This window comes from Poromitra crassiceps (assembly GCF_964638095.1).
Source record: "Poromitra crassiceps genome assembly, chromosome: 5".
NCBI lineage: Eukaryota > Metazoa > Chordata > Actinopteri > Beryciformes > Melamphaidae > Poromitra > Poromitra crassiceps.
This window is the reverse complement of record NC_139642.1, coordinates 51,291,853-51,314,241: the sequence shown is the minus strand read 5'-3', so window position 1 is coordinate 51,314,241 and position 22,389 is coordinate 51,291,853. Positions and strand designations below refer to the sequence as shown.

General features: G+C 42.3%; 1 pseudogene across 1 annotated transcript; it reads right to left on the bottom strand.

The window, feature by feature from the left end:
- Nucleotides 1–19,121: 19,121 nt before the first annotated feature.
- On the bottom strand, nt 19,122–21,622 carry LOC310776575 (trace amine-associated receptor 5-like; annotated as a pseudogene). Its single transcript has 3 exons — nt 21,537–21,622; nt 19,550–20,118; nt 19,122–19,130 (listed from the first exon to the last, which is right to left on the bottom strand). The product of its transcript is annotated as a trace amine-associated receptor 5-like (transcript).
- Nucleotides 21,623–22,389: the final 767 nt, after the last annotated feature.

Here is a 22,389-nt window from a genome sequence, read left to right as displayed (position 1 = left end):
ACTGAACATTTTCTTGCAGCGGTTACACCAGTAGGGCTTCTCTCCAGTGTGGGTGCGTTGGTGATTTGTTAGGTGACTCTTGGAACAGAACCTGTTCCCACATTGGTCACAGCTGTAGGGTTTAGCGCCAGTGTGAATGCGTTTGTGTGTTGTTAGGTTACCTAACCGACTGAACCTGCTCCCACATTTGTCACATCTGTAGGGTTTAGCTCCAGTGTGAATGTGTTTATGTCTTGTTAGGTTACCTAACTCACTGAACCTGCTCCCACATTGGTCACAGCTGTAAGGTTTAGCTCCAGTGTGAATGTGTTTATGTCTTGTTAGTAGGGCTGCTCGATTAATCGAATTTTAATCTAGATTACGATTTGGGCTGTCCACGATTATGAAAACAAGATAATTGACATCAAACGATTTTGCGGCTCTTGTCTCTCTCGTTCTGTCTTGTGTTGTAAAGCAAGCGCACCCCTTCCTTTGCTCGGCCCCTCCCCCAAAGCACACCAGCTCGAGTTGTGACTGTCGTGGGAAGAGCCACAGGCTTTCTCCTCCCCGCTTATTTCACAGAAAGAGAGCCGCTGGTCGAGAAGAGAGGTGAAACAATGTATGTGGGGTGGAAACACTATGGTTTTGCCGAGTTTAAAGGTCCTTACACTGCGCATATCTTGCACTGTTTGTTCCAAGTCTGTGGCTGTGACAGGTGGGTCAAAACTCGCATCGCAATTCCGTGCTGTATATTCGCATCGCTCTTGATGTGTAACTGATGAGCGATGCGAATATACAGAATGGAATTGCGATGCGAGTTTTGACTCACCTGTCAAGATATGCGCGGTCGTGGCAGCACCCCGCAATGACCTCTCCCTCTGTTTAATCTCTTGAAATCCACTCACAAAGTGGTCTATGACCAAGAAATAACGCTAAATGAACAAAAAGACATCTAGTTACTCCTGCCACAACACAGTCATCGATTCAGGACACTCTTTACAATGCGACCGCATTGATATGATGCATGAATATGCATTCAACAGCTAACGATCTCACAGATAAACATTAACAATAGCCTATTATGAACCTAAACGTAAGTCGCTTTGGATAAAACCATCTGCCAAATGAGTAATTTAATGTAGCCTAATGTAAACGAACGTTACTCAATAGCGTTCTCATTTGGTTAGATTTGAGGTTTAAGGACTACTAATTCAGATGTTTACCAACATATTGAATGTAGATTAATAGTTGCAGTTGGTTGTGGCAGTTCACTGCAACATAGTAGGCCTACATATACTGTATATTTATTTTAGTTTTTATTTTATTTCTAAATCGTTGCACTTTTATTATTTATTTATTTATTTATTTATTTATTTATTTATTTATTTATTTATTTTCAATTATATCTAAAATCCAAAGACATCCAATGTTAAAAAGAAAAGCCAGTGTCAATGTTCAATAAATGCATGATGTTCTCAATGTCAATGATGTCAATAATCGTGTTAAATAATCGTGATCTCAATATCAATCAAAATAATCGTGATTATGATTTTTGCCATAATCGAGCAGCCCTACTTGTTAGGTTACCTAACTCACTGAACCTGCTCCCACATTGGTCACAGCTGTAGGGTTTCGCTCCAGTGTGAATACGTTTATGTGTTGTTAGGGTACCTAACCGACTGAACCTGCTCCCACATTGGTCACAGCTGTAGGGTTTCGCTCCAGTGTGAATGTGTTTATGTCTTGTTAGGGTACCTAACTCACTGAACCTGCTCCCACATTGGTCACAGCTGTAGGGTTTCGCTCCAGTGTGAATACGTTTATGTGTTGTTAGGGTACCTAACCGACTGAACCTGCTCCCACATTGGTCACAGCTGTAGGGTTTAGCTCCAGTGTGGATGCGTTTATGTGTTGTTAGGATAGCTAACTGACTGAACCTGCTCCCACATTGGTCACAGCTGTAGGGTTTAGCGCCAGTGTGAATGCGTGTATGTCTTGTTAGGGTACCTAACTCACTGAACCTGCTCCCACATTGGTCACAGCTGTAGGGTTTAGCTGCAGTGTGAATGCGTTTATGGCTTGTTAGGGTACCTAACCGACTGAACCTGCTCCCACATTGGTCACAGCTGTAGGGTTTAGCTCCAGTGTGGATGCGTTTATGTTCTGTTAGGGTACCTAACTCACTGAACCTGTTCCCACATTGGTCACAGCTGTAGGGTTTAGCTCCAGTGTGGATGCGTTTATGTGTTGTTAGGTTACCTAACCGACTGAACCTGCTCCCACATTGGTCACAGCTGTAGGGTTTAACTCCAGTGTGAATGTGTTTATGTCTTGTTAGGGTACCTAACTCACTGAACCTGTTCCCACATTGGTCACAGCTGTAGGGTTTAGCTCCAGTGTGGATGCGTTTATGTGTTGTTAGGTTACCTAACCGACTGAACCTGTTCCCACATTGGTCACAGCTGTAGGGTTTAGCTCCAGTGTGAATGCATTGGTGACTTTTTAGGCTACCTAACTGACTGAAAGAGTGCCCACAGTCCTGACAGGAGTAAGGCTTCTCCCCTGAGTGAACTTTCTGATGCCTCTTTAACAGGTGAAGTTTTGTGAATGTTTTCTCACACTGCTGACAGCGGTGATGTCTGGGTCCGTTGGCGTCTCTCTGTTTCCATGGAGAAAGATATAAAGAAAGAATCAGGAAAGAGGGACACAGTGTGTGTGTGTGTGTGTGTGTGTGTGTGTTGCAACATCAGTGATACAACAGTGATATCTCTTCTCACCTCTTCTGAAGAATTCATTTCGACAATGTTCTTTTCCTCCTCTGCCAGATGTCTCTCTTCCCACAAATCAGCTCTGACAGCATCAAACAGAGACAGACGGTAAGACAGGGAATACCCACAAAAACAGCCATAATAGTAGTATAATAATCATATTTCAGCCTCTGGGAATTAAGCACTGACAGCATTATCAAGGTGCAAAATATACTGTTTTCAGCTGGTGTGCTATTTATATCGCGTGCCGTTCACAGCTGATCCAAAAAATAGCCATCTTTGGAGGTCCGTCTAATCGGTTGTCACCAACGCATTTGTAACTTTTAGAAGCCGGTAATTTGTGGATATTACTGATCGATTTTTTTGGGGCCAATCTAAAAGGGGCTTTACTGTAACGTTCCCATATAATTAGTTTGGGGTCGTTTTTTGTACTTTATTATCGTATTTTCTATTTGCAATGGTATTACGCTAATATTAGGCTACCACAGGCCAGCCATTCCCAGACTCTGGGCTCGGGCCCACAGGTTCAAATAATTTGCAAAACATTATGATCTTCGTGGGGGGGGGGGGGGGGGATCATTATCATTATTATGTATGAGAATTAATTTCTCCATTGTTGAATGATACCATTATTTAATTTGTAATCAATTATTTGTTAATTAGCTTAATTGATAGTGATAATAATAATAGTGATAGCCCCTCACTTTTAGTTTCCGATGTCTGTGTGGTGTGATGGACAGCTCCTTTTATTGTTGAAATAAAAAGTGCTCTGAGAAGGCATTATTTGGCCTCCGTACTGTTCACGGTCAGAAGTGGGCTGCGAACATTTTAGAGATTTTCAAGTGGGCCATGAGTCGGAAGAGTTTGGGAAGCACTGCCATAGGCTAATAATCCTATAATATTCCTATAGGGACTCATAGTGTGTGGATGACCTGTTGAGTTTACAGCCATTTTACCTTATGTTGTTTTTATCTTGTGTAGGCTAATATGATATAACTAGACTATCTCAAATTTAGTTTGGTGGGCCTCTGGCCCGGTGTAACACACATGCAACACATGTGTGTTGTTGTGTATGTAAGGTCTGTGTGTGTTTTGTGCTTTTATTTTGAAGGTTCGTGTGTGTTTTGGCCTTTAATTTTGAAGGTCTTTGGGCTTTTATTTTGAAGCTCTGTGTGAGATTTGGGCTTTTATTATAAACGTTTTGGGCTTTTATTTATAAGGTTCTAGGCTTTTATTTTGAAGGTATGTGTGTGTTCTGGGGTTTTATTTTGAATGTCTGTTTTTATTTTGAAGAGCTGTGTGTGTTGTGTGCGCGTGTGTGTGTACAGAATCTATCTATTTCATCGATTTCTGCAGGACGCTCTGTTTGCACTGCGTTGTTGATGCGTATCTGGCAAAAGGCGAAGCGGGCAATCACAAAAATCAATAATAAGAAGAGAAACTCTTCTGCGTAAAGGATATTTCAAACGTCAAATTATGGGCATTGTTCTCGGAGAAGCCATTATTTCAACTGAGCATGTTTCATACATTTCTGATATCATTTTTAAGCAGTGCTGTGCAGCCACTTCGATAATAAGTGACATGCATGTGCGTTTGAGCAGAGATGTGCGCACGGGATTTGAGCAGAGCACAGAGGGGGTCATCCCTATGTTCCCCGGGTCCTATGTTCCCCGGGTCCTATGTTCCCCGCTTTTCCCAAATAGGGTCCTATGTTCCCCGCTATGGTCCCTGGGAGAGGTTAGGTTTTGGGTTAGGGTCTGGGGGAGGTTAGGTTTAGGCGTGGGGGGTGGGAGAGGTTAGGTTTTGGGTTAGGGTCTGGGGGAGGTTAGGTTTAGGGTTAGTGAAAAACGGGGAATATAGAACCCGGGGAACATAGAACCCGGGGAACATAGACATGATCCCGCACAGAGAAGGGGGAAACACACATGCATGTACACACAGTGCCAGGGCTCGATGTTAACACTCTGTGCGCGGGCAAGTGGAATGGCACACCTGAAATAGAATCAGTCTCCTTGCCTCAACAGATGCCATCTAGTGTAGGAAAGCTGCACCGCTTACTTTATTTGATTTAGTATAGTACATATATTACATATTGTTCCTTTAAAGTGGATTAAACAAAAACTATTTTAGAGACGGCGTGCATATTCTTTCAAAAAAGGTGTGTCAGAAGTATAGCAGAACAACAGACTCCTACTTGGGAGATTGTGAACAGTCAGGAGGTAGAGCTGTCGTCTTGGAATCGGAAGGTTGCACTTCCAGGTGCTTCTTCTTCTCCTTGCACTTCATTGCGAGGGATCATTCGTAGCCGTCGTCACCAATATCTGATATGAAAGCCATCCAACAGAGATGTAGTCACCAATATCTGATCTGAAAGCCATCCAACAGAGATGTAGTCACCAATATCTGATCTGAAAGCCATCCAACAGAGATGCTTCAAAAAGCGCATCTACAGAAAGCTGTCAAGAGTCCAAAACTAGGCCTCCACCACCATCAAAAACACATTGATTTAAAAATCGGTTTATTTTGTTTATTTTCTTCAATTTAAAATCAGAAAGTCAAAAGGAGAGGCCTTTATGAACCCAGTAACTTTACAGGATTTAAAATCATACATTCACAAAAAGATTTAAATATTTGACCATTTCTTGAGTATTTAATTATGTGTACGATGGGAACATTCTGAGACGGTTACACAAACATCAAACAGTGAAATACCCAATGATGTGTACGTGAGAGAAGAAAACACAAACCTGGCTAGTGTGGCTAAACAAGTTGACTTGAAGTTGACAGTCAAGTCAATATTGTCAAGAATGTGGCTGAGGTTTGTGATGACTGGGATTATTGTCAATCGGTGAAAACGCTATTCTCTAAGGGCTGGATGGGGCCTATACACATGATACACTGGACTGTTGCAGAAGGGTCAGACATATTTTCTACAGCATTTCATGTTCTACCTTTTTCTATCAGCAGGTGGCACCAGTCACCTTTCTATATAGTCTGCCACTTTACAATGGATGTCACCACAAGCTGCCTTGCCCCCACTATATAAAAAAAATGGCGAACACACTATATAGTCCACCATTTCTGTAATCGAACAGGGCTATTGTATTCTCACCACTGAAGTTAATTTAATCGCAAACATGACCCCCTTAGGAGGAGGGGTGATTATTGCTGAAGTCTGTGATGACTGTTTTTATTGTCAGTCTGTGAAGACACTTTTCTCTAAGGGCTGGATGGGGAATATACTGTTCAAACCGTATAGATTGTTGGTGGAATGGAACTAACTAGCAAACAAGGAATCTAGCTAATCTACAGCTTAGTCTGCCCTGTCCTAACATACTCGTAATCTAATCTAATTTTAGCCTGAACAATATAGCATTCAAACATTCTAGCTCAGATGTTTTCAAAGTGGGTGGCAGGCCTCCCCAAGGGCGCTCCAAACCATTTCAGTGATTGGAAGTTAGAAGTAGAATAGTCTAAATGTGCATGATTTGGTTAAAGAGATGCTTCAGAGATACAGTAGTTTTGGAGATTTTTTGTATAGGCATCCAAGTAAACTCAGGGGAGGCACCTTTTTCCAAGCTTTGCCTTGAGGGGAGGCTCATGGTCTCAGACTTTGAAAACCTCTAATCTAGCTAATCTAGAGCCGAACCTAAACTATTCTAACCTACCGGCATCCCTCAGCCATTAAAGGAGAACCTTGGCACCCCCAACTCAGACCCCACTCCCACATCTCTCCACGTACAACCAAGCAACGCAAACAGAAATCCCAGAAACCGACTAGTTACTTAGTAACTAGTTACTAAGTAACTAGTTACTAAGTAACTAGTTAGTAACTAGTACGACGCTTTTTTCAACTTAAGTTTACTTCCAGTGGTCGGCACCTCACCACAACCTTTGGTGTGCGTTACTTTTCCTTTTATAGGAGGGAATCTACCACTGCACTACCAAGACGCCTTATCTGCGTGTGCGACTGTAGTGAGCGTGTGGGAGAGCAAGAGAGACCGTGTGTGTGTGTGTGTGTGTGTGTGTGTGTGTGTGAAGGTCAAGGCTCCTGTGTCCGTCAGCAGACAGAAAGAAGTCCAGCTGTGTTTCCTCCTCTGTTGTGGTTTCAGACAAAGACTCTTTCATCCCTGAGCCGAACGAGGCATCTCTGCCCCCCCCCCCCCCCGCGATCCTCATCCCCCCCACCCCACTCCCCCTCTGCTCCACACCGCGACCCCGCCCTCCTCCCCACCACCACCACCACCACCACCGTCCTCCTCACCACACTACCGATGCTCGTCCATCGTCAGTTGCTGTTCTGTTCAGATTACGCAACTTTCTGTCTTTGTGTCGCACTACATGCGCGGCGACAGGGGGGTCACACATTACAAGATACTTCACCACAAGCAAGACAAGTGTGTCTGGTCACGCCAGATAGAAATACATGCGAGAGAAGTGATCAGTTCTTGGTTGATAGTGTGATGTGCAAGGCCTGCAAGGTCACCGTTTCCTGCAGTTGGTCATGGAAATGATACTTTTCAAGGACTTCTCAAGCAATAAAGCCGGGGGGGAGAGAGAAGAAAAAACCAAAGATTCAAACCAAAATGTATCAAGGGCAGGTTACCTAGGCGACCAGCCACATATTTGAGCTGAGAACGCCTACGAGAGAACACAACAGCCAATGACACAGCGCCACGATCAGCAAATCGCTGTATGCTTGTAGCCTACGTGGAGAGTGATATTGTAGATAGGAAGAAACTAAGTGTATCCAGCTTGGCCCAGCACTACTGATGACGTATAAAAATGGTATCATACTGTAGGTGAATTTTGAGACAGAGTGCACGAGGCTCAGACTCAAGAGATTCCGGTAGGCTAAATCCAAGCACTTTTAGGGCCTCTTTATAAATCCAAGCACTTTTGTTTAGTTTCCAGACCCGCGGCAACCCTGAACTTTATGCACTAGTTACACTTTTTTTAAGTGCCCCCAACATTTTGTAAATGCCCCCATTTTTTAGACAGTGGGGGCAAAAGTTGCCCCCAAAATATTTTTTAAATTTCCTACATTGACCCAGATACACCTAGCCACTCCCACTACCCCCTCGAATCCCGACCCTCTACAACCTGCCGATTCCTATTGCTACAGCCCTTTTTCCGTAGCCCCGCCCACTCCCTTGAAACGATCTGGATCGGATCTGCCCCAAAATGTAATGGCTTCTTCCTGAGCAATGCTACACCCTTCCACAAAGTTTCATGAAAATCGTCCCAGTTTTCCCATAATCATGCTAACAAACAGATGGACACCTCCTTGGCAGAGAAGAAGACAAACGCAAAGATGAAGAAGAAATATTCAAATGGTCCAAGCCTTTGTTGACAGGTACTAATGTTGCGTCTGAATTTAGGGGGGGGGGGAACAGCTTTTGGCCTCATTTGAGATACGTTTTATGTTGAAAAGTCATTCTGAAGTGAAATTATTCTAAGCGGAGGTTTCCTTTTAATATGATTTGGAAATGAGGAAAAAAGCAGTTTAGGTCCTTTATGTGACATTTTAGAGAGCTTGTGTTTTGAAATGCCACATCAGAATGTCATGAAACTTTCTGGGAGCCACTGTGAGGTGGTCCTCTGTCATTCTGAACTGAAATGATTATGTAAAGCAGAAGCTTTTCTTTGAATATGATTTGGAAATTAGGGGAACAAACATACATACATACAGTATATGTAGGCGATGAGGGCTGGCACTCTGGTTGACAATCTCTGCGTTGTGTCTTGTGGTGAAGAATGATGGAGACGGACAACTGCTTTCTTGAAAGCCGGAAGGGGATTTATTCTGTATGTAAAGTAAACAGAATGTTATCAGTACAGCAACTCGAGCTGCATGGCTTTCTCATTCAGACACACCTCTCCAGTAAAGTTAGTCTTCATTTAGAACAATACAACAAAATACATTCTGATCGTATAGTTATAATTGCAATAGAATATTTCCCCCATGCACCCACCAGTGGCAATGTTTTGTATTTTATTTATGAGTTTAAATGTGAACAGGAACATAAATAACAAAAATATGCACCATGTGTATGAAAATCAAATCGAAATTATCAACACAAAATAACAGTGGGAGCTCACACACCTGTCCGCAAACAGAATTATGTTCAGTACAGCAACTCGACCTCTCTCATTCAGACACACCTTTAAGGAGAAAAGGAGAGCAGCAACCACATGATAAACCATCTCTGTGCTATTCACTATTACTATTTAATGTAGGCTACATCATGTGTTAAGCACTGCTGTGTAATATGATGTAATGAACTTACAGTGGAAGTAACCCACGACGTAGCACTTTATCACTGCCACACTACATCACATAAAACCCCCTTTTAGCTCAATGTAGGCTACAGTACTATACTCTATTACATTGCTGTCACTTTGTCTTTGGCTTTTATGACAGTGTATTATGATGTGTATTTGTATGCCCAGTGGCACACATATTTCCATTTTATGCAAATTTAACACTACAGACAATAAAATAGTGTGAATCTCAAATAAACTCTATAACAAACAACAGCATTAGTGACCTTTACAACAAAGTTTGCAACTCTGTCTATTTTACCACATTTTAACATACCATTCAAGCCAGGGAGCACTTACCTCGTCCTCAGCGGGACATCCGAGAGACTGGACCTCCGTGAAATGAGCATCACAATCTTACTTCCGGTTTAGTGATGTTGCCTTCAAAATAAAAGCATGATAAAGTTCGGTTTTTACAATAAAAAATAAAATAGTAATCTAACTATGAGACCCAACATAATGAACATAACACTACGGGGAACCTCTAGTTTAATGTTTGAATGAAAATAGACCAGCAGAACAAACTCTCTATAACAAACTCTCTGGAGAGAGCATGGCATTAAAGGTCATCTCCAAAGTTCCCAAATGGGTTCCTAACCTTTTATTTATCTGTCTCCTGTATGCTTGCAGCATTTGAACCCCTGGTAGGTCTTTGGTTTATTTTATGAGCTGGTCTCTCTTTTATTTATTGATTGGTGTAGTTTTGATGTTGTATAATAATACACTTAATGACTGATCAGTCATTGAGTGTATGGCTCCAAGGTCACTCAGTCACGAATTGAATGAATGATTGATGTTGAGTAGTGTTGTTTAATGTATTTGTTTGTTTAAGTTGCCCGCACACACACGTGTTCACACATGCACACATACACTCACTCCACTTGTCCCATACAAAGGACCACAATGGAAACAAGCCCTTGGGCTTTATTGTGTTTAATTCCTTTTGATCAATATTTTTTCTTGTATTGTCATGCACAATCATGTATTTATTGAATCAATAAAGATATCAATCAAATACAAAGGAGACAGTGTGTTATTTGTTAAATGGCTTCTAGGTTTAAATTTGGGGAAGTGTTAAAAGAATTAAAGGAAGGCTTTCCCGTGGGGAATATGAAGATATATTATTAAATCTCACGCCCCTAAGGAGTTGGAATCCGTTGAAATTTTTTGAATTGGTTGTTCAGAGCCTGAGCAATCAACCAAAATCCACTCTGTGTGTGTGTGTGTGGGGGGGGGGGGGGGGGGGGGCTGGTGGAGGGGAGGGGCGGGAGCGGGGAGCAGAAATCCTACACTTCCCACAATGCACTGGGCTCACGAGCCCAGTGCCCAGCCTTCTATTCCACGCCCACCCCTCAGGCATTTGGCTGATATCAAACTCCAGTAGGTGGCGGTAATGCACATATATGTTTGCCAACCGCCATAGAACTCAAAGAAGAAGAAAAAGAAGAAGAAGGCTTCGACATAAAACAATGTTAGAAGAAGAAGATTTTTTTTTTTTTTGCTCCAAATTGCACCAAATTTAAACCGAAGTATATATGTCGGGAGATGTCTTCACACAAAAAGTTTCATGCAGTTTAAGGCATTTTCCTAGGAGTTATGAGCATCTGATGTTGTAACTATTTCATGTAAAAATGGGTACATTGCTCAGCGTTGATTTCGTAACTTCAACGCACCTTCTACTAGATGTAAAATGTGACGAGCTTTCCAATGCCGCCAGTCCCGTGTCTGTAGCTGCTTCCGTTCCCGAGATATGGTTCTTTGCATGCAGCTAGGGGAGCTAAGGCTATGCGGTGAAAAAAGATGGCTGCCTTTTGTTTTTCGTCAGGAGCTGTGAAGGGGCGTGGAGGACCTCTAGAGGCGGAACCATGGCGGCACACCCCCACAACACTTGTAGTTTACAGCTGCTCGTCTTCCGCAAGTCTGGACTTGACGCTGTGACGCGTTTTACGTCAGAGCGTCAAGAAAATATGTGAGAGATGAGGGAGATCAGCCAGGAGGGTTGAGTGAGGGGAGGTGAAGGCTGCAATATCTAATCCAACTACTGACATTGTAATGGCACAAATATGGTTGAAAATCAGGAAAGCCGGCCTTTAAGTGGCTTAAATGGTCGATTCATAGCATACTTCTTTATTTAGCCTATTGGAAAACCTTATTTCCTTATTTAATGGGAAACTGTTGTTTTATAAGGCATAAGACATCTAAGCACATGGTGGTGTGCAGAATGACCCCTGCAATAGCCCAGGGGTGTCCACACTTTTTTGAATGGGGGCCAGATTAGAAAATGTGAAAATGCCGGGGGGCCAGGTGCTTCTCACATCATATGTGTTATAAAAAAATAAAAAAACATACAATTGTACTTTGTACTCTGAAAACGTTCTGAAAAGTTCTGCAATGTGCTGTTCCTACCTGGTGCTTGTACAAACTGTATGATAGTGCTGTCATCGTTAGGTGAAGGGAAAAAATACAAATTGAACTTGCTTGATTAACCAATACTGTGTGGAGGGCCACATATAGTCAGAGATGGGCAAAAATACATCATAAAGTATTTTGATACAAATTACAAATACTTGCTCAAAAAATGTATCACAATACAAATACAAAATACTGGTCTGAAAAATGTATTTGAGATACAAATACGTATTTTGTATTTTGAAAATACATAAATATACATTTTATAAAAACTGATAAAGAGCTGCAACAATTAGTCAATCCATCAATTCATTGCCAAATATTACATTAATTGCCTATTTTGATCATCAATTCATAATTTCGAGCCATTTCTGTAAGGAAAATGTCCTAATTATCTGATTCCAGCTTCTCAAATGTGAAATTCTCTGGTTTCCTTAGATGGTAAATCATCTCTTAGTCCTCTGTGACAGTATTCTCCTTTGTGTACCCTCTAACACATTACAGTTCTTTCATTTCAGTTTTAGTTGTTGCACAGCTAATTTCTCCCTCACTTTAGCTGTTAATCACATTCTGTGAGGGCTTTTGACTTACAGGCAGCACTTCTACATTTTAACCTCAAGTTTTGGAACTTTGACTAGGTTAGCCCTAGATATCTGACATCATAACACTATCCCTGGAGATGATGTGCCATGGCTGCAGTTATGGAAATCGCCGGCTCCATGGGCTCCCAAAAGACAGACACTGCCCACCCAACTTGGTGCCATCGTGCAATACTACATCAGAGTTGCTCGAGTGACATCACTGATGACATCACAACTGCCTGAGTGACATCACAGTTGGGCAATCAGTTGCTCGAGTGAGATCACTGATGACACCACAATTGACCGAGTGACATCACTGATGACATCCCTGATGACATCACAGTCATGACCCACACTGCCGCCACATACACTGCCACCCACTTTGCCAATTTTAATTAAGAAGATAATTAGTTGTGTCTTTCTAATATGATACACTGGTTTGAATATGCAGTAAACCGTTTCATTTGCAGTTAGGCCAGTGCATGCAATATCTAATCATCAATTTATATTAGTAATTTATCATGGGGGAATTTCCACCAATACAAGGCTTCATACTAGACGAAGAAGTGATGTGAAGTCTGACTCAAGACCCACCCTACTCTGCCTCTGATTTGTGGTTGAGTTTGTTCTGAGGGTAAGCCAATCAGAGGTAGAGTAGAAGTGACATGGAAGAATAGATGTGACAAGAGAAATTTACTATGGCTGTTATGACACGTCTCTAGCACTAGGTGGAGGTAGAGAGCCAGGCAGGGCTCCACTGACTTTTGGAAGATTGTGGTGGTGTCTTCCATGGGTTTGCTCCTGGCGGGGGGAGATGCTTGCACTTGTGGACTTCGATGTTACCATCTTACCAGCCGTGAACATTTGGATGAATGATTGGACTAATGTTAGCACAATAGGTGTAATGGCTTTGGGCCTACCTTGCCACGCCTCGGTATGTCGTGTCGCTCCCATTCTCCAACCAGCTCCATCGTCTCTTGGTTTTAGCAGCCAGCTCTGTCGCAGTCCTCCGCTCAGTAGACGCTTGCTTGGACTCAGTGTTGTACTCAAGCAAAAACAAAAATAAAGATAGTGTGTGTGTGTGTGTGGGGGGGCGGGGGGGTATCTAAAATTTGATTCCCCCCCCCCCGGCTTATTTTTTGTTTTTGTTCCAAGTGGAATGTTTTATGGTCAATAACGATTCAGCAGGTCACGGGTTGGATTGGTTCCAGCCTTAAAACTCGTTATATAAGGATTTTTCAAAATGTCTATGGAGGAAATGATTTGGAAACTCACTTCCGGGGCAAGATACGTCACGTGACTGTTCAGCTCTATACTCATTGACAAACAAACATCTGCTGGGGTGTGTGTGGTCAGTTCACATGCTCAAAACAGCCACTCTCTTCCTGGTTTCGGCATCCAAAGTTAATCTCTCAGGGACAGGAAGCCTCCTGCTCAGCAGATAACTTCATGTCTTTATCTGACCGTCTCTTTTCTCACGACTTGCACTTAAAACGTATTGTCCAGACACACAGCGATGCTCATGGCATCTCCGTGTCCATGCTGTCTTCCTTCCTCTACAGCTGCACACCACTCCCTGCAGCTCTACCTGGCCTGGCTCCATGTGCTCTGTCTCAACCTAGCCTCGAGAGCAGCTGAAATCACTCATCCAAATTGGTGATTAGACCCGCCCACAGGGCCGGTTCCAGAACAAGATGACTAGGGATGCATCCTAGATAGGAAGGGGTGCCGGCCGCCCGAAAAATTTGACATGTTATTTTACTCAAAATAATGCATTTTACCATCATTTCAAGTAGAATGATACCACCCAAGCAAGAATATTTCAAGTGTTTCAAGTGATTTACTGAAATATTTGGACCATATAATGATAATCTCAACCTTAAAAGGTTACATGTACAGTAGGTGCCAAAAAGCCATAAATTCACATCAAAGAACAAAGAAAAACAACAATTATAATTCAAGTTTAAACAGTAAGTGTGCAGCTGCCGCATTTACAAAAAAAAAAAAAAAGCTGGGCATGCAGACAATTAACATAAGGGTGCAATGCGTGCTTTTGCACCCCCGTAGAAGCGGGCCTGCCCGCCCACCTAGCCAAGCCAGCCAATAGTCCATTCACCCAAATTACGGCCTATGATAGACAGTTAAACTAACCAATAACAGCTCATGAATGATAGACGTTGTGTCCATATATATATATATGGAGTGCTACGCGCACTCGATTCCTAGTCACTCTTGAAGTGTTCAGAACAGAACACACTAGCAAATATCACCATTTTACTTTTGTAAGTTTGTTTGTATCGAATGCCATTTTCAAGCTTGTTAACGCGATATCTCAGGAATGCCTTCACGGAGTTTCTTCAAATTTGCCTCAAACATCGACTTGGACTCAAGCATGAACTGATTAGATTTTCACGGTACATCCAGACATGGATGTAGACTGCTGACTTTTCAGTGGAGCCATACATCCACAATGCTGTATTTGTAGATATTTATTTCAAGAATCTTAATGTACAGAAAATCAAAATGTATAACCTACAATCTATACAGTAGCCTATGTGACACATAAATGGACAATATTTTGGAGCTCCCCCTAAAGGTCTTAAAGTAAGCTTTCAGGGGAGGCCGTGTCCTTTTCAGGGTAGCCGAGCTCCCCTTAGCTCCCCCAGAATTCGAACCCTATCATGCAAATGTAACAATTCTTCAAATTGTTTGTGTGGTATGGCTCCATCGATGGACTCACCACAACCAAGACAGACTCAAAGAGAAACAAGTATGAAGACAAGAATCATATAATGTCTCAATTTGAGATGATCCGAGTGTGTTTCCAACAAAACTGACACCTGTGTAGCAGCCTGGTTAGTTGCATCAGTCAAATAAAACTACTCAACAAATGCAAAGGTCATGTCAGTGTTCAAGTGAGGGTAATCTCATAATGACTGCAAGTTGAAAAAATCCTCTTCTTCTGAGAGAGTGTCCAGGATGTTTCGTTCAGGCCTCTTCTGTCTCATGTCTGCCAAACTGGTTCCCATTGGTGCCGTGGAACACAATTGATCAAACAAAATCTCAATATCAAATTACCAATTGCTTGGAAAATGTCACAAAAGTTTGATTAGACAAGGCATACACAGCTACAGTGAAGGATTCAATCGTTTTTCTTTAATAAAAAAAAAAAAGATTTAATAATCTTTACACTTCCTGAAAGATTCAGGAAGTGTGAAGAGCACCCCTGCGGTGACCTAACGGAGCCATATCTTTTAATTAGGTAATCAGAAAATTATTTTTATATAATTAGGGCCCGAGCACCGAAGGCTGTGCAAATTGTAACGCAAGGGATTATTATTTTCCTCCAAATGAATAGCATTTTTGAGGGGCTAAAGATTCTTGAAAAGTTAAGAAACTTTGCACATGCGTCAGTGTGAAGTGGTGAAAAATTATTTATGTTATGCGTGTGGGAAATGGCTATTGCATTACTGTACAATAGGGCCTTCGGTGCTCTGGCGCTAATTATAAAAAAAGATATAATCTTCTGATTCTGGCCATCTCCAAGCCAGCAGAGAAGGCCTTGCTGGCCCTGAGGGCCCACCTCTGAGTCATTGAGTTGAGGTGATTGATATCTGACTGCAGGGGTACAGCATCCTAAACTGTAACTCCTTTGCTCTCTTACGTAGGGATATGTTGTTTGCATGATCCCACACCTCTACCCATCTATCTCAACCCCAAAATCATCAGCCCATGTATCTTTTATTTTACTACAGTAGTCTTACAAAGTGCCTCACAGCAGTACAGTAATATACTGTACATTGTATAAAGTAATAGCTCAATTGGGGAAATTTCCAGGATAAAACCATTTCTAATTTGTAGATAATCTTAAAAAAATGTCTGTGCTAATTTATGTTGAATCAAAATTGCCAAATTGCAAGGTTTTCAATATAGTAATTTCACATACAGAAACCCAATTATCCCAAATACCTGGAGGGAAATCAGTGTGTTTTTGTATAGTTTATCGATAGTTATTTTTCCGATTTCCCATAATTAAACTTTATAATGTGTAGTCATGTTGAGCTTATCCTGTTTGACAGTGGTTATAGTCACAGGCAAAAATAACAAGGGAGCACTGTTGTTTTTTAGTTACAAGACCACCATACCCTTCAAATTGTTCTTCTTACGCATTCTTCTAATATTATTAGCCTACATCAATTCCAGCAACAAACCCTGTTTGATCTATATTAATAATATGTCGGAGGGTCTTCTATATTCTGGCTAATGTTTTGGAGAACAGCTTGAGGGGTTGGGTTCGATTCTCACCTGGACGCTGTGGGCACTGGAGTTGTGACCCCCCCCATATCTTCAGTGCCTACTGCCCAGGTGGGCTATCTCGTCGTTTCTGTGTGGAGTTTGCATGTTCTCCCCGTACCCCCCCGGGGGTTCCTCCGTACATAACCCCCCACTAAAAACATGCAGAAGATCGTCATCCGACCAGTGACGACAACATCTGAAGTTGGTCCAATGATGGTCCAATGAAGGTCCCCGGGCGCTGGAAAGAAATAGCGACCACTGCTCCTGGCCTGCCCCCTGGAGGAAAGGACAAGCCTGGATGGGTCAAATGCAGAGGACATATTTCACTGGCCACCATCAGCATGAGTGTGTGTAGTGGCCGCATGCATGTGTTGTAGTGTGTTCGTGTGACAATAAAGATGGGCTGCCGTCTGAAATCGTGTTTAATCGTGAATTAAATCTTAACAAACTTACAACAGGCCTGAAGGATGACAACCATGCAGTTTGAAGTGTACTGAGAATAAACAGCAACAGAGGGAAACACACACTGTCTTATAGAAATCATGATTTGTCACTAACCGTACCGCAGGAAAAAGCATTTTCTGAAAATCACAATTCACATTTATCCTTCAAAAGTCATAAAAGTGGTCCTCATTTGTGAAGATTATCTTGCTGAACACAAAGTTTGCTGTTTCAGAAACTTTTGTTAAGCACAAACCTTACTGTATTTCAGACATTTAACTGAAATCCCCAAAATCCCATTACTGACGAAGGAACCAGGTAGTGCAGGGATTTCTGTGTAAAGGCCCAATTATACTCAACGTTAAAGACGGAGACGGAGACGGAAATGGAGTATAATTGGGCCTTAAGCCTACAAAAATATGTCATCCCTGCGGTACCCTATTGCACTTTTTTGTATTTGTTTTTATGTGTAAGAGTAGCAAATGTTTTTATTCTAAGTAATATACCACTATATTCTTTCTGGTATAGGTCTAAAATAGACATAGTTTGTTGTTTATATCTATCATTTTTAGATTTGAGATTTTTCATCTAATGAGAGAGAGATGCATTTCACCACATACAGCACACGCAGTGCGAGCCCCCGCTGCACTGTTTCACTTCCTGAAACTCTTCGCTCTTAAATGTTAATATACTTGGCCAATACGTATCTACCATACAAAATAAAGCAAGCAGCCAAACGGTAATGTCTTCATTTAATGTAGAACGCAAAACATCGTTAAACCTGCATTCCTGTGATAAAGTTAACGTTTGAGTCGGCTTTAAAACGGAGGGTGGTGCAGGTGGGAGGGACTATTTTATTTCGTGGAAGACTGATTTACAGACATTTAGCCATTTAGATTGCTTTATTTATTACACATGGAAATATAAATGACTGGACTTATTGTTTTGTTGGCAAGTGACCATGGTATAAGCGGGTTAATGCACTTCGAGGTGCACATTATCACTTTTTAAGGGACTTCGCGGAGGCAAACCATCCTCGGCTTCGCCTCGGACGGTTCACGCCTCCACGTCGTCCCTTAAAAAGTGATAATGTGCACCTCGTCGTGCATTAACCCTTACTGATTTCACACTAACTATGATGCACATGCATTGCAAGACAGGGTTAGAGAGACTGTAACTGAACTGAAAGATCAGAGGCTCAATCCCTTTCACAGTGAAAATATAGCAATCAAAGCCACATGCACTGTAAAAAGTTTCCTTGAGCAAGACCTTGAACCAGAATAGCAAATGTTTCTATTGTAATTAATCTGTGTCAAAGATACACTGTACAGGGCATTTTAATTACATACTATTCTTTCACAACAGGAGTATGTATTATAATACCACTATTTCGATAATGAGAGACTAGAAGGAAAGTACGATAAACTTTAATGATAAAACAAACAACACTTAGATTTGGCGAATGACTCCATGGTATGATGACGCTCCTCTGAGACGTGAGGAGGACGTCAGTGATAGGATAGAGAACCCCCCATAGGGAGTTCTACTGGAGTCATGACATTGGTGGTGTTCAGGGGAGGAGGAGGGGCGAAGCAACAGCTATACAGGATCAGTAGCTATGGGTGACACACAGGGTGAGTTACAACTTTGCAGAATACGAGAAGACTGGTGATTGGCCAACAGCCGAAGAGAGGGAAAGCATGGGAGACATTGATTGGACAGGGATAAAGGGGGCGTGCCGTGCATATTTATGAATGGCTGATGTAAGCTGAACAGGGCGTTGCTGCAGGGGAGAGAGAGATGAATGGAAAGGAACCATGGATTAGTGAATGGGATGGATAAACAGACATTGACTAGTGAAGAAGTCTTCATTATTGAAAACAGTCTGAGACATTATATATTCTTTCTGATATAGGTCTAAAATATAATATGCTACATTTTTGTTGTTGTTTATCTTTCATCTATAATTTTTAGATCATTACATTTCTCATCTAACGTCGGAGGTTTCTGGTCTAATTCTAATCCAAGGGACAATAATGCTTATTATGACTGTTACTGGATCAGATGGACACAGCCACACAGAGGGAAATATACTATCAAAGAACAACTCGAATAAGAATTAAATATTTTTGACTTAACACCAAATATTATGCACGCAAGACAGGGTTAGAGAGACTGTAACGGAAAGATCAGAGGCTCAGTCGCTTTCAGCGAAAGTAGCAATCGAAAGTCTGCTTTACTGAAAAGAAAATCACAGCAAAAGCAGCATTTGAAAAGCCACCTGCACTGGAAAGAAATCACAGTGAAAGCAGCAATCGAAAAGTCACCTGCACTGGAAGAAAATCACAGTGAAAGCAGCAATTGAAACACAATGAATGCCTCACCATGAATGACGCAAAGATGATGGTTATAGTACTCACAAATCAATTACTTGACCAAAACATGGGGGGGTGGAGGTTGGTTTCTCCCTGTATAGATAAGATCTGATTTCATTCACTGTACAGCCTCTCTCTATAGTATGTTGGCCTCACAGGAGTCAGGCTGCAGTATCTGAAGTGTAACAATCAATTTAATAGATTTTCTAAACCAGGGATAGGAAAAGGCATAGATTATAGGGTTTAGGCAGGAGTTAAGATTGAACAGCCAGGCCACAAAGGTCTGCATGGCCAGGCCATGCCTGACGATAGAGGCAATGAAAAATGGAGACAGACATATTACAAACACAACTACGACAATACCAAGAATCCTGACTGCTTTCAGCTCAGATTTCTTCAGAGTTGTAGTCACTGAACGCTCGCGTGTGACAGGCACAACCTGGGATTGCATCATGGCACGAGACTGAGACACCACCACCGTAAATACTCTCACATACAGAACTATGACGACAGTAATGGGAACGATAAAGGTCGCAACAAAGTCACCATATGCTGCGCTGTAGCTGATCACCACTTCACACTCTCCATAACGTGTTTCATACCTGCCTGGGTGTACCAGGTGATCCTGAAAATAGATAGCATTATAGATAACAGAAGAGGCCCAACACAAACAAATAGAGATTTTGACATTTCGCAGAGTGATAAATATGGGGAAATGCATAGGGGCACAAAATGGCTACATAGCGATCAAGTGATATGAGCACCACGTTTCCAACTGAGGCAGAGGTAGTGATTGTTAAGGAATATTGAAACATTACACACACAAAGTGACCAACAAACCAGCAGGACTCTCTTCGAAGGATGTCAGCCAGTAGCTGGAGGCCCACAAAGAGGTCTGAGACAGCCAGGGAGAGGAGGATGAGGTTGGTGGTGGTTTGGAGCTGCCTGTGAGAGGATCATCATCCATATAAACATCAATAATTGTAGTCATATATTTCATCACCAGATGTAGTCGAAATCAAACATTATTTTTATTTTTATTTAGCCTTTATTTCAACAGGTAAAATCACATTGAGACCGAAGTCTCATTCACAAGTGCGACCTGTTCATACAGCAGCTCATACGACAGTTACACATGTAAAGACAGCAACAGTACAATCAACCGTCAAACCATAATAAGTTAAAAACAACATGAAGTGCTGAAGCGGAAGGGGGGGGGGGGGGGTAGAGAAAAATGTTTAACCTTGAGAGCAGGAGCAGATCAAGGAAGTTCTCTCCAAATTACTCAACAATAATTTAAAACTTGCCAGGGATCAAACTGGACAGCTTCAGACTCTGCTGTAGCGTGTTCCAGGTGGAGGGGGATCAGACTGGACAGCTTCAGACTCTGCTGTAGCGTGTTCCAGGTGGAGGGGGATCAGACTGGACAGCTTCAGACTCTGCTGTAGCGTGTTCCAGGTGGAGGGGGATCAGACTGGACAGCTTCAGACTCTGCTGTAGCGTGTTCCAGGTGGAGGGGGATCAGACTGGACAGCTTCAGACTCTACTGTAGCGTGTTCCAGGTGGAGGGGGCAGAGTAAGAGAACGCCTTTTTTCCACGCTCAGTACGAACTGAGGGGATGGAATAGGTGATGAAGTTTTGAATGTGTAAGCTGTAGTTGGACTGTTTGCGGAGTAGATAGACAGATAAGTAAGTGGGAAACAGACCAAGGATGGATTTATAAATGAAAGTATACCAGTGTACAGTTCTGCGCATGGAGAGGGATGACCAGTTGACTAGAGAATACAGCAAGCGGTGATGTGTAAGGGGTTTACAAACTTTACAGCCAGTAATAAATCTCAGCGCACCATGATAAACAGCATCCAGCAGATGGAGACATTTAGCAGACGCATTCATGTACAAAACATCACCGTAATCCAAAAGCGGCAAGAAGGTGGCAGCAACCAGTCGTCTCCTTGCATTAAAGGAGAAACAAGATTTGTTCCTAAAAAAGAAGCCCAATTTCAACTTTAACTTCCTTGCCAGCAAATCATTTATGAAGTTTAAAATAAAGGGCATCATCAATTAAAATACCTAAGTATTTATAAGAAGCCACAAGCTCAATGGGGGTACCCTGCACTGACAAAATGCAGGGGAGAACAGCTGGCACCTTCTTGAAAGAAAAGAACATGGCTTTTGTTTTATCTGCATTTAACACCAATTTGAGATGAAACATGTGTGACTGTAAAACATCAAAAGCAGACTGTAAGCATTCAAAAGCAAGGGCAACAGTGTTCGCACAACGATGCAGAATGGTATCGTTGTGCGAACACTGTTGCCCTTGCTTTAATAAAATACAAAATCATTATAATTATAATTGTACCTGTAGTGGGAGATGGAGATGATGACCAGCCAGTTGAGAACCACAGTTAACAGACAGGTGGGGAGCATCAGAATGTAGTTGAGCATGACCTCAGACTCGGCTGGGGCTTCATGCAAGAAGGGTTGAGGAGCTCTGGAAAGCAGAGGTCACCTCCTCCCAGGTTATCCACCATCAGAGAGAGAGAGAGGAGGAGAGGAGAAGCTGCCCAGGTGTGGCAGCGTTTAACCAAAGCTCTCGATGACACAGTTGATATACAGTATCTCTCTTCTCTGTTTGCCACTCATCCCTCCCTCCCTCCCTCCCTCCCTCCCTCATTCTCTGTTTCTGGGAGACTGATGTCCCTCGCCATTTGCATCATCCTCTTCATCTCATCATCATCATCACTCTTACTGCTGCCTGCCTGCTCTCTTCCCAACCGTCCTCCCTCCCTACTCATCTTTTTACCCCTCCCATCTGACTTCTCTCTCTCTTCCCTTCTCTCTTCATCTCTCCTCTCCTCACCCCCCTCCCTTTCCAACTCTGGCGTAACAGGTTGTTTTCATACTAATGTGGATGACAGAATAATAATGGGAATTGCTATCATAGTCAATAATGTGCACTCCCTATTCAACACTGTCTAGCCTAGAAAGGAAACTCAACTATAGTTGGCAGGCAGGGACTTCTGTTGCCATGCAGAATACATACAGGATTATATTTCTCGCCGAGAAGAGCCTGGTGACGCGAGGTTAGGGTTTATCCCTGTTGCCTGTTTCCGTGGCGCCAGACTCCTCGGACGGAAGGGAGAGGAGGCTGACCAGCGAGACTACTATGTTACAACAAACAGCTTGGAGCTGAAGCTATTGTTTTGATTTTG